Genomic DNA, 14,955 nt, shown 5'->3' with positions numbered 1-14,955 from the left:
ATTGTTTATGCATAATGTAGCTGACACTGACTTGAATGCGATGCTGTCAAGAACACCACACCAAATAATATCAAGAGACATAAATATTCACTTAAATGTATTGTGTTGTAAAGTAAAGGTTTTAATACAATTATTGCATCTTGCAAAACATGTGATGACTCTTATAATCATCTGTAATATATCTGATATATATGTACAAGATGGGAGAAATAATGACAGAACAGACTGGGATTCGAACCTTGCCCTCTGAATCTCTAGTCAAGTGCTCTACCAACTGAGCTACATGTATCTGGCACCGGTATTCAAACCAGTCTGACCGTCACATTCCCCCCCCCCCCCTTAAATGATCTTCACCCTCAAAGATCACCCCTGGCTCTTCCCCTGGCAGGAGTAAACCTGTCAGTTCCAGGGGTTGGTTACAATACCAATATTGTATAGGGATGGAACGATCCAACGATGCACCACGGTATTTCTTTTGACGATATTTGGATCGTTACATTTACCATTAATACGTTACGATACCTAAGCGAACTTTTTTTTATTTTCCAAAAATATCTTAGCTTCATATATATCGGCTATTTTTAGTCTGCGCGCCTAATATGAAAGTACAAAGATGGCCAAAAACCTCGTAAAGTTGTCAAACCTGTTAGGAAGCTAAATCTGGAGTGTGGACAACTTTTGGATTACTTGTTAATGAAAAAGTAGTGTATATGAGACTTAAGTAATTTGTAAATTGTGCAACGCTCATTTTAAATATATCAAAATAACTTTGGTCATGCGGTAATACATCGACAGATTGAATAAATTTTTAACCCTTATTCATGTTTTCATTTGGCTGCAATGTATCGTGATATAAACTCCAAATGTAGACATAAATACCCTGTAGACATACATGTAACATCAAGTAAATAAAATTGTATATACTTCAGACTTCAGAGTTAAAACATGACTAAAAAGTCTTTAATATTTTTATGATGCAGATCAATGTATCATTAGAGAGGTTTAGCAGACCAACGGGTACCCGGTACATGTACTTGTACATGTAGGTTACAAGTTAGAACTATGCGTACCACTCTACCAGTTCACATAATTTTTCTTATTTAGCAGTTTTGATGTGTACTTAAATTGTCCTTGTTAATGTTTTAAATGTAATTTTTATATTCTCTTTTTTTAATCTGACTACTGGCAGTACTGGCATGCCAGCAGTTCTTGTCGAGGACCATTTCTCGCTGGTGCAATGTTACATCATATTTTCGTATATAATTATATGTGTTGATAAAATGACGTAACAATGCACTGATGAAAAATGGTTCTCAATGATAACTGATCGCACGCCAATATTGATTAATTACAGACAAAAAATGAAGGTTGCAAGTGTTATTTTTTATTGAACACCATTGTTTAAAATAACTTTTTATATATGTGACGGTCAGACCGGTTTAAATACCAGTGTTCAGTTGGTAGAGCACCTGACTAGAGATTCAGGGGGCCCAGGTTTAATTCCTGGTTTGGTCCTTCATTATTTCTCCCATCCTGTGACAATATTAAGGCTTGGACGATTCTGTACTTAGCCGATTCGGTACATATCACGATACATGAGATGCGATACGATTCATATCGTAGAATTATGGCAATTACTAGTAGATTTCGGTTTAAGAAATATTTAAATGCAAAAATGTGGGTTTTTTAAAAACTAAAACTAATATTTCTAATATAGAAAATAAATGTATCAAAAAGATAATAACGATGACAATCAGATTAAGACATCTATTGAAAATGAAGTAATTATGAGCATTCGTATTCATGAATTTGAACTTTTCAGATTCATAATACAAGAATGATTATATGATTTTATGTTTTTGCTTTTTAAATAGTAAATAGCTTTAATTTACACGTGACAAAACGTAACATTGGAATATGTACAAAATCATTTATCATTTTATCCTATTACGTAGCATGGTATGCTTTTTTAACAAAGCACTACTATAGATATTCTTTAATTTTGTTTCTGTCTCATTAAGTGGATTTAAGATTGCAAGCACACCAACTCCTACTTACGTATGTCGGTTTGACATTTTGATTTGTGCACGACATTAAACCTATCTAGTGTCATGTAGAGACTTCTCATCCATCATTGTTTTACGAAAACTGTGAAATATTTATCGTATCTTAAAATATCAATGAATGTAAGGAAGATGTTTCAACTGATAAGTTATCTAAAGCAATTTACTTTTCGTCGTTATTAACTAAACATCATCCTAATGTATATAGGATGCCGAAATTTGATACCAATGTTTTATCAAAATTTGATTGTATGATTTTTTTCTAAATTAATTATTGATTTTTTTGTGATACAAGATATACAGAACTCGACTATAACAATACGGTTAAGTAGTCCCATATTCTTCATTCTTCACTATATCAATGCGGTAAAAGTAGTCGTATACTCTTCACTATAACAATACGGTAAAGCAGTTCTATACTCTTCACTACATGTATAACAATACGGTAATAAAGTCCTTTACTCTTCACTATAACAATACTGTAAAGTAGTCCTATACTTTTCACTATAACAACACGGTAAAGAAGTCCTTTACTCTTCACTATAACCATACGGTAAAGTAGTTCCATACTCTTCACTATAACAATACGGTAAAGTAGTCCTATATTCTTCACTATAACAATACAGTGAGGTAGTCCTATACTCTTCACTATAACAATACGGTAAAGAAGTCCTTTACTCTTCACTATAACAACATGGTAAAGTAGTCCTATACTGTTCACTATAACAATACGGTAAAGTAGTCCTGAACTCTTCACTATAGCAATTCGGTAAAGTAGTCATATACTGTTCACTATAACAATACGGTAAAGTAGTCCTATACTCTTCACTATAGCAATTCGGTAAAGTAGTCCTATACTTTTCACTATAACAATACGGTAAAGTAGTCTTATAGTGATCATTATAACAATACGGTAAAGTAGTCCTATACTTTTCACTATAACAATACAGTAAAGCAGTCCTACTCTCTTCATTATAACAATACGGTAAAGTAGTCCTATACTGTTCACTATAACAATACAGTAAAGTAGTCCTACACTCTTCACTATAACAATACGGTAAAGTACTCCCATATTCTTCATTCTTCACTATAACAATACGGTAATAAAGTCCTTTACTCTTCACTATAACAATACTGTAAAGTAGTCCTATACTTTTCACTATAACAATACTGTAAAGTAGTCCCATATTCTTCATTCTTCACTATATCAATGCGGTAAAGTAGTCCTATATTCTTCACTATTACAATACGGTAAAGTAGTCCTATGCTCTTCATTCTTCACTATATCAATGCGGTAAAGTAGTCCTATACTCTTCACTATAACAATACGGTAAAGAAGTCCTTTACTTTTTGCTATAACAATACAGTAAAGTAGTCCTCTACTCTTCACTATAACAATACTGTAAAGAAGTCCTTTACTCTTTGCTATAACAATACGGTAAAGTATATATTTTTCACTTTAACAACACGGTAAAGTAGTCCTATACTTTTCACTTTAACAATTGGGTAAAGTAGTCCAATACCCTTCACTATAACAATACCGTAAAGTAGTCCTATACTTTTTACTTTAACAATACGGTAAAGTAGTCCTATATTATTCACTACAAAAATACGGTAAAGTAGTCCAATACTCTTCACTATAACAATACGGTAAAGTAGTCCTATATTATTCACTATAACAATACAGTACAGTAGTCATATACTTTTCAATATAACAATACGGTAAAGTAGTCCTATACTGTTCACTATAACAATACGGTAAAGTAGTCCTATACTCTTCTCTATAACAATACGGTAAAGTAGTCCTATACTCTTTACTATAACAATACGGTAAAGTAGTCCTATACTGTTCACTATGACAATACGGTAAAGTAGTCCTATACTGTTCACTATAACAATACGGTAAAGTAGTCCTATACTCTTCTCTATAACAATACGGTAAAGTAGTCCTATACTCTTTACTATAACAATACGGTAAAGTAGTCCTATACTCTTTACTATAACAATACGGTAAAGTAGTCCTACATTTTTCATTATAACAATAGGGTAAAGTAGTCCTATACTTTTCACTATAACAATACGATAAAGTAGTCCTATACTCTTCACTATAACAATACAGTAAAGTAGTCATATACTCTTCACTATAACAATACGGTAAAGAAGTCCTATACTCTTCACTATAACAATACAGTAAAGTAGTCCTATACTCTTCACTATAACAACACGGTAAAGTAGTCCTATATTATTCACTATAACAATACGGTAAAGTAGTATTACAGTGATCACTTTAACAATACGATAAAGTAGTCCTATACTGTTCACTATAACAACACGGTAAAGTAGTCCTATACTTTTCACTATAACAATAGGGTAAAGTAGTCCTATATTATTCACTATAACAATACGGTAAAGTAGTATTACAGTGATCACTTTAACAATACGATAAAGTAGTCCTATACTGTTCACTATAACAACACGGTAAAGTAGTCCTATACTTTTCACTATAACAATACGATAAAGTAGTCCTATACTCTTCACTATAACAATACAGTAAAGTAGTCATATACTCTTCACTATAACAATACGGTAAAGAAGTCCTATACTCTTCACTATAACAATACAGTAAAGTAGTCCTATACTCTTCACTATAACAATACAGTAAAGTAGTCCTATACTTTTCACTTTAACAATACGGTAAAGTAGTCCTATACTCTTCACTATAACAATACGGTAAAGCAGTCCTCTACTCTTCACTATAACAATACAGTAAAGTAGTCCCATATTCTTCACTATAACATTACGGTAAAGAAGTCCTATACTCTTCACTATAACAATACGGTAAAGTAGTCCTATACTCTCTACTATAACAATAAGGTAAAGAAGTCCTTTACTCTTTGCTATAACAATACAGTAAAGTAGTCCTCTACTCTTCACTATAACAATACGGTAAAGAAGTCCTTTACTCTTCACTATAACAATACTGTAAAGTAGTCCTATATTCTTCACTATAACAATACGGTAAAGAAGTCCTTTACTCTTCACTATAACAATACGGTAAAGTAGTCCTATACTCTTCACTATAACAATACGGTAAAGTAGTCCTATACTTTTCACTATAACAATACAGTAAAGTAGTCCTATACTGTTCACTATAACAATACGGTAAAGTAGTCCTATACTCTTCACTATAACAATACGGTAAAGAAGTCCTTTACTCTTCACTATAACAATACGGTAAAGTAGTCCTATTCTCTTCAATATAACAATACGGTAAAGAAGTCCTTTACTCTTCACTATAACAATACGGTAAAGAAGTCCTTTACTCTTCACTATAACAATACTGTAAAGTAGTCCTATATTCTTCACTATAACAATACGGTAAAGTAGTCCTATACTCTTCACTATAACAATACGGTAAAGTAGACCTATGCTCTTCACTATAACAATACGGTAAAGTAGTCCTATACTCTTCACTATAACAATGCGGTAAAGTAGTCCTATACTGTTCACTATAACAATACAGTAAAGTAGTCCTATACTCTTCCCTATAACAATACAGTAAAGTAGTCCTATACTCTTTACTATAACAATACGGTAAAGTAGTCCTATACTTTTCACTATAACAATAGGGTAAAGTAGTCCTATACTTTTCACTATAACAATAGGGTAAAGTAGTCCTATTCTCTTCACTATAACAATACGGTTAAGTAGTCCTATATTCTTCACTATAACAATACGGTAAAGAAGTCCTTTACTCTTCACTATAACAATACGGTAAAGTAGTCCTATACTCTTCACTATAACAATACGGTAAAGTAGTCCTATACTTTTCACTATAACAATACGGTAAAGTAGTCCTATACTGTTCACTATAACAATACAGTAAAGTAGTCCTATACTCTTCCCTATAACAATACAGTAAAGTAGTCCTATACTCTTTACTATAACAATACGGTAAAGTAGTCCTATACTTTTCACTATAACAATAGGGTAAAGTAGTCCTATACTTTTCACTATAACAATAGGGTAAAGTAGTCCTATTCTCTTCACTATAACAATAAGGTAAAGTTGTCCTATAGTATTCACTATAACAATACGGTGAAGTAGTCCTATACTGTTCACTATAACAATTCGGTGAAGTAGTCCTATACTTTTCAATATAACAATAGGGTAAAGTAGTCCTATACTTTTCACTATAACAATAGGGTAAAGTAGTCCTATACTTTTCACTATAACAATAAGGTAAAGTAGTCCTATATTTATTCACTATAACAACACGGTAAAGTAGTCATATACTCTTCACTATAACAATACAGTAAAGTAGTCATATACTTTTCACTATAACAATACAGTAAAGTAGACCTATGCTCTTCACTATAACAATACGGTAAAGTAGTCCAATACTCTTCACTATAACAATACAGTAAAGTAGTCATATACTCTTCACTATAACAATACGGTAAAGTAGTCCTACACTCTTCACTATAACAATGCGGTAAAGTAGTCCTATACTCTTCATTATAACAATACGGTAAAGTAGTCTTATACTAAACACATCACAAAAAATTTTGATAAGCTATATTTTTTCGATGAACACGTTTTTTAACTCTTTATAAAAAAAAAATTTAAAATGTATGTTAACTGAATAACGTTAAAGAATTTTCCAAAAATATGCAATTTTGTGATTTCTGGGGGAAGGTCGTGGCAAAACAAAATGTTTTATCTTTTCATATTTTCTGTAGAAAATCAATAAGAGTTTTATGAGTTAATGATAACCAACTGATTTGCTTAAATTATTACCTAACATGATATATTTTAGCGCATATTTTAACAAACAATTATGAGATCATGCTTCGTGTTCTTAAATTTTGGCTAATGTATTTTTGGACTTTTTGAGCTGAAGCCACTATAGGAAAACAAATGGGTATAAATATTTTGACCTCTATAATAAGTTTATTAGTTGTATTAACTGTTCAAATTAAAACGATTGTTTGGTTTGACACAGTTACCTTAATGGCTAATATGATATGCAACAAAAATATATAAATATAATGATTTTGTATTTGGTTTGTGGGCTTTTGTATTTTGAGAATGGAGTTATTAAACAATGTAATGCAAGACTTTTTTATGATACGTTATAAGTTGCAAATTGCTATGTATGAGGGTTTGTGAACAAGGCTTTGATAATTATTTAAATTGGATTTTAGCTCAGGTTAACCTTAGGTTCAAGTTAGCTTTCCTGATCACCTGTTGTCCATCGTCTCTGTCCGTCTGTCGGTCGGTCTGTAAACTGTTTACATTTTTAACTTCTTCTCAAAAACCAATGGGTCAATTAAACCAAAATTGGTACAAAGCATCATTATAGGAAAGGGGTTTTAAATTGTAAAATAAAGGGCACAGCTCTTTTTTAAAAGGGAGATAATTGCGAAACTTTGACAATTGGATGGGTGTCTTAAAGATCTTCTCAAAAACCACTACACCAGAAATGCCAATATTTACAAAAAAAATACACATATAGTGGAGACTAACAATGATTAAAATCGTGATTCCCGGACCAATACTGGGACCCACAAGGGGTTCAAAGTTGAAATTTAATAGAAATATAATGGGAAAATGTTTAAACATCTTTTTCTCAAGGACTACAATACTACAATTAGTGAGTACTGAGATAACTATGCAAGTACCATGCAATAAATTCGAAATTGCGAAAACCATGATCCTGAAATTTAATAATTGGGGCCCAAAAGATGTTCAAAGTTTATAACATAGACATAAATAAGGAAATGATTAAGATATTCTTCCTCATAACAATGTTACAATTTTTTTGGATTATTATGCAATCATTCTAAAAAAGTAATGATTCTGGATTGAAAAATATTTTTTTTATTCAACGAAGTCTCCAGAATAATTAATAAGAGGGAAATTTTAGTGATCAGCTAATCATAGTTAAATTAACTGAACTAAGTCTATCGACTAGTTTTTTTTATGTCGATCCCGACATCGATTAGTAACACTTTTCGAGGTCAAAGTAATCGGGATCAAAGATCACTAAATTCGAACAACTTCAATGGTGTGGGTATTAGTTCTTACGAAGTTTTGATCTACAAACACACAGTAGGGAAAGACAAAGGAACAAAAAATAGTAAATGTAATGAAAAGAAAAGTAGGAATCATTGATAGACCATATCAACTATATATAGACTTCCGATGTTCAGTAGTTCATAACACAGATAAGAATGCAACAGCTAGGCCAATGTCAACACAACAGATATTCAATTCTGCAATACAAAACACAGAACTATATCGACTTTCAATTATTTTATAAATTGTCTTCTTCTATTTTTTCACTGAGAAAAATTGTTTTGACTGCAAATTGAGTATTTTAAAATTTAAAATGTAGTCTCATTTGATATGTAATAAAATTATGAATACAAACATGCCCAATTATATTTTTTATGTGAAAAATGTATCTGATTTATATTGTTATTCTTTTTAAATTTTAAATCTGTGAATAAAATCCAAAAAATAACAAATAGTCACTTGAAGCACTAATCAGCAATACTACTTTTAAATAATTAAAACAAAAATGCAAAACTTTAGAAGAAAGGCAGTTTATCAAATTTGAAGTGATCATGGGGGAAAATGATCCTGATCAGATTTTCAGAATACTAAAAGTTTATAAACAGATATAGAGAAAATGTTTTAAAATATTGTTTTTAAGCAATATACATGTACAATGCTACCCTTAGTTATTTTATTTTGTAAGCATCCTCACATATCTCCTTTTGAGGGTCACGGTGACCTTCTTTCACTTTATATTTTTATATTTCAATACCTAATTGTGTTAACTTTCTGATTTGATGCCTAGGATATTTTAAAATTGGCCAGTTGAAGCATCTTTAAAGATCTTCAGAGGTCCCAAAAAGAAGGTTCCCTTTTTAAGTAATGTTTAACGCATGGCAAGATTTTGAAAAATAAGAGAGTTTTACAATATTTTTCAATTCATAATATTTACTTTTTTCAGTGTCTTTAGTGTCTTCTGTGATTAAACTGCGTATCAATTTTGTACTTTACATTCCAACAAATTTAAATGACGTATAATCGGGGCGCATTTTATATTCACATATTAAATCATACCATTGCTGAAAATTATGTATATATAAGAAATGAGGGATCATTCTTTGAATATTATGAGGTAATAAGTTCGGTCTGGGTGGGATCATTTCTATCATTAAATCTTTTGGGCTTCACAGGATATGATCACGCCCGGACCAAAATTATCACATCATAATACTCAAAGAATGAGTCCTTATTCCTTAAATAAACCCTTACGAAATAGAATGAAACAATAATTATTGTTCAGATGAGCGATATGTGGATCATGGGCTTCTTATTTTTGTTTTGTTTTTTTGGGGTTGGTTTTTTTTTTTTGGGGGGGGGGTTGTTGTTGTTTTGTTTCTTTTTGTTTGTTTTTTTTTTGCGGGGGGGGGGTGTCTTTTACCTTTATTGATTTAAAAGAGTATCGATGCTAAAATGCTTGATAAGATATTTCAAAACCAAAAAAAGTAAAATGAGAGATTTTGTGTTTTTTCTTTCTGATTGAAATGTCTTCTAATACCTTTCTCTTTCTCTGTCTATATGTGTCACATTGGGGTTTTTTTATCAATAAATGTATATATTCATCGCATATTTTCCCATATGTTTGCATTGGGAATTTGCGACGTTGAATTTCCTATAAAGACACTTAATCTTTATAATGAAGTTACAAACGTTCATGGTTGTAGCTGTTACAGTGCCTCTTCCATTTATTTGAACTCACCCTTAGGATAAAACAGTTATTTTGAGGTATAAATCACATCTGCAGACAAAGCAAGAATTTACAAAGAATATTAATATAAGCATTAAATGATTATTTGGGTGTCGTCGGTCCTTTAACACACCAGTTCAAGTAGACAAATGATCAATTTGTGTGTGTTATAGGACCGAAGACATCCCATAATAAGCATTCAATTCTTAAATATATAGGACTTGAGAATTTGGACCGATTTTTATGTTGACTGAGACGTCTTGAACCTATTTTATCCATACCACAGACATGTAACTGTTTTGAATCAAGAACCAAAAATGACTATACCATTATATGATACAAATAACTTCTATCATTTAAAGAAGTATTTTGTGAATCATGTTCTAAAGAAATTTAATACATTTCAAGCAAAATAATCTAACTTAACAACTAGAATATAAAATGAAATAAAACAGAGCTGTGTAGATTGCAATGACACAATGGTCAATAAAGTGACAATTAAATAGAAGAGTTATACGAAAGGCATCCAAAAGTACTGTGAGCAGTGTCATCCATGTTCTAGACATGCAACGGCCATACTTCATATATTTTTCTTAAGACTAAGCACGCATGATATTTTTAACACAGCGTATAAGATTTTAAAAAAATCATTTATTACCAAAAACCATTTAAGATTTGAGAAGTGATATTTGTTTTTATAAAATATGTTCTTTTTGAAGAAATTATAACTGATATAAAAATGTCAGGCAAACTTTTTCACTTTTCAGTCAGAATGCGAATATGAATGAATAAAATAACTTAAGTGTTTATTTTATTAACTGTGACTAGCGATTAAAATACTAAAAACATATGTTTAAAACAAAAAGGAGTTTTTATGTGTTGGTGGATGGGTTTTTTTTAATGCCAAAGTGTTTTACAGACACTGTCGCTAGTATTTCAAAAGTGTAAAAAAAAAATGATGGAAATTAACATAAACAGCTATCACAGGATGAATGACCATCTTTAAATCCTCCTTAAAGATCGCTTAAAGGTGTTTAAAGGTAGCTTAAAGACGATCTTTAAGCCACCTTTAAGCTATATGTGTTGCTTAAAGGTGGCTTAAAGAAAGCGTAAAGATGGCTTAAAGGCAGCTTAAAGACTATCTTTAAGCCACCTTTAAGCCACCTTTAAGGACAACTTATAGGTCCTTAATGTCCAAACTTCTTTAAGCCACCTTTAAGCTACCTTTAAGCCACCTTTAAGCCATTAAAAAAAAAATTTTTTTCAATATTGTGCTTAATTTCCAACAAAATGTATTAACTTTATGAAAGAAAAGGTATTAAAACGGCTTTTGTTCTAGAAAGAAAAATGAAAAAAAAAACCCCGGCCACGGCGAGAATTGAACCCGGGACCCTTCGTTTACTAGCATCACCACACTTCCACTGCGCCACGACAACTTACATATATATGACCGTTATTATATCCCACATATCAGTGGATATTGAATCACTGTATTGAATGTGTTTACTTGAAAAGATTTTGACAAACCATTCAGTTTGTAACAATCAATTATATCTAATTTATAAATTACATGCATGCATGTATTAAGAATGAAATACGGAACTTGGTCTTCAGTGAACAAAAATATATTATTCCTAAATGGAAACCGTTAGGTTCACTATAGTAGGCTTTCTTAGTTAATAAATTTAAACCAAGTAGATATACGTTCATCTAATTTATAGCTAAAAAAAATGTAAGAAAGAAAATGAAATCATTTCTTTTATTAAATGCATTGATACTATTAGGGTATTTGTTCAATTTCCCGCAATATCCCGGTTTTCATGATCGCGGCGCCGTTTCAATATGTTTAAATATTTACATGTAATTGTATGTACATGATTTTTTAACTATCAATTCTATAACAAACAAAATTACCAATTACCGGTGACGTATTTACTGCATGTGGCAATTGCAAATGACTTGTACATACAATTGTATGTTGTGCCAGGCCGGGTATATTTAACATATTTACCCTTATACATATATTTAAATAATCAACCCCTATTTATGATCACCAGTACATTAATTAATTAGCCTCAAGATTTTACTCTTACATACATGTATCGTTAATTTGTAGACGTAACATTTTTGAAAACCAGAGCTAGGAAATAATACTTTGAAAATGAATTACAAATGTAAATTAACTTTTATTCACTAGACTTATCGTATACTCGCACATACTAAGATTCAACGCCTTTAGAAACCCCGACGTGCACCTGGGCACACGACACACCTGTTGTGTATATCTTGTATATTCTGTGTTTGTTCCAGGGGTTTTCTTAAGTTGGACAAACAATAGACTCTAATTAGATATACACAAACATGCACCTGGGCACACGACACAACTGTTGTGTATATCTTGTATATTCTGTGTTAGTTCCAGGGGTTTTCTTAAGTTGGACAAACAATAGACTCTAATTAGATATACACAAACGAACAAAACTATGTCTAGACAAACAAAGCAGTAATATCCTGCCCAATATAACAAAGGCAGTTGAGAGTCTTTTCATCTTTAACATATATCTAGCAGATCTGGAGTTAGAAATAATGAAAATTGAAAAAAAAATACAAACCTTAAACCGATTAACAAATTAAATCATGCATTTTTTGGTTCATTATCTTTATTTTGTTTAATAACCGGATGAACTGAGAGAGAGAGAGAGAGAGAGAGAGAGAGAGAGAGAGAGAGAGAGAGATTTTTCACCGATTAATTTATAATAGGAAACAAACATACTTTAATTAGTTTTATGCACATATTAAGATACAGAGACTGCGCTCATCCCTACAATAATTTTGAACCCCTCCTCCCAAAATTATAAAGAATTTTATAACGGCAATCTGTGTCCATCGGAGCGGTGCTGATGATAGCGATCTGTGTTTAATGGAGCGACGATTAAAACCGCCTGGAACACCCCCCCTTCCTCGGAAATTATATTATCCCTCGGATGACCCCCTTCCATCCCTATAAAAGAGCTTTAAATTTGTATTTAATATATGTTTTTATTGTTCAGCTTGATCAATATTGACTTAAAGGCCACTTAAAGACAGTGTAAATGCAGTGTAAAAAGAGAGCGTAAATGCCACTTAAAGATGCTTAAAGGTGGCTTAAAGAAGTTTGGACATTAAGGACCTATAAGCACTTGCTTAAAGGTGACTTAAAGGCGGCTTAAAGGTTGTATAGCCTTTAAGCTCCTTTAAGTCACCTTTAAGCCACCTTTAAGGACTTGTTACAGATGGTTTTTCGCCCTGTGTATCTTTTGAATCACATTTTACCGTAAGCTCACATTATGTGGCATTTATTGTCGAAAAAATAATGGAGGTCTCAATTTTTTCACAGCAAATACTTCTAGATAGATTTTCCTACGTCAGAATTATGCTATCCTCAGGGGTATTTTTCTTGATATTAAGTGAATCCATTGTAACAATCTACCTTTGTAATACTCCAAAGATATAGCAAAATTTGGTGATGTTATGAAGCTACTCCCTATTAAAAATTAGGCGGTAGAATTTAGAATTTTTTTATATTAAAGGTAGAAAATTATATTCCTGTTAACATATCACAATATTAACATTCAAAAAACTGAATACAACTTTTTACTATATATATATACCTAAAGCAAATCCACACTTTTTTTTAAAATGCTCTCTTAAAAGTATCAGGTGGTAGATTTTTTTGAAAATTCTCAAGTATAACAGAGTTCGTGCAAAATGATAAATGATTAATAAAAGATTTGTTATTGTAATGTTTATGTCAGATAACCTAAATTGGCCTCTTTAAGATTACCCAGAATGAAAAAAAATATTGTTTGTTATAGACCGTTGATTTAGGATTGATTTTATTTTTAAAAAGTTGGTCAATGGACAAAGGTCGGATTGATGAGGGGTATTGGGGGAGGGGGTGTTAAATTTTTAAAAATAAGCAATTTTTCTAAATAGTTTGCCATTTTGATTCAATTTCCTTATCAAAAATATTAAAAACTGGTGCCCTGTTTTTCATTAAAACATACATTGTCTACGTAAAAGATTATCTTCAGAAGCTTAACTACCTTTCCGTAAAACAATTTTAAATCTAGTGCCCTGTTATATTTTGAAACCTGCATTATTTACGATCAAGTTTTTAACAATCTAACTTTGTTTTTTGTTTACTTAAAAATTATTCCATGCACGTACAAAAAGGGGGCTGTAAGCTTGGATTTAAACTATTATTGAAAAGCGAAATTTCACATTTAGAAAAAGGCATTTTGAAAGAAGTAATTCTCCACTTTTGGCAGGGTGCATAAATATCTAGGAAACCAAACATTACAGGAAACTGAATACATAGATAAAAAAAATGACAATAACAAACCGTCAAAATTCCATAAAATGAAATTCAAATTCAAAGCAGAGCATCACTGACCTCCAAAAAGATAGAGGTAGGATCAGGTGCCTAGAATGAGTGAGAATCCTCTGATGACCGATCACACCCGCCGTGTGCTTTTTCTCGTAATTGGGAAAAAAAATCGGAAAAGTCCGTAGACAATTAGGTGATTAATTATGGTCTAACAAATAGTATGAAAAACGTCAGTCAGCATGCGACTCAGTGGAGGATTGTATTTGCTGACAAGGTCGTTGTATCGACCATAACACTTACAAAAAGATGACTTCAAGCGACACTGTTGATAGCCCTGTTTAATCAGCTCGTTTGTCAGTAGCTTGCCTCGCCTAAAAATATGTTCATACCAAGAGCATGCCCTTGCGTATCAAATTAACTGAGAGACAAAAACTCAATATGCAGGTGATGAAGATAAATTGCTATATAAGAAAGGAAAGTTGACTATAGAAAAATTGAAGTCATCGCGTTAATCATGAAGTTTTGTTGTTAGGTTACCATCAATTTCCATTTCCAGTAAAATATCCAAACATGAAACAGATAACGCAGACTTTCTGTAGTATCTTTTATTTCAAGTTCTATGGGATAAATCGTGTCGACGTAAGTAAGGAAATAACAATTGTTAATTGATAATACGTCGTCGATATACCTGAAAGTTGAGTTGAAAGCAACAGCGA

Source organism: Crassostrea angulata, chromosome 2 (assembly GCF_025612915.1).
Source record: "Crassostrea angulata isolate pt1a10 chromosome 2, ASM2561291v2, whole genome shotgun sequence".
NCBI classification, from domain to species: domain Eukaryota; kingdom Metazoa; phylum Mollusca; class Bivalvia; order Ostreida; family Ostreidae; genus Magallana; species Magallana angulata.
The sequence above is the reverse complement of the archived record's forward strand: the minus strand, read 5'-3'. Positions refer to the sequence as shown.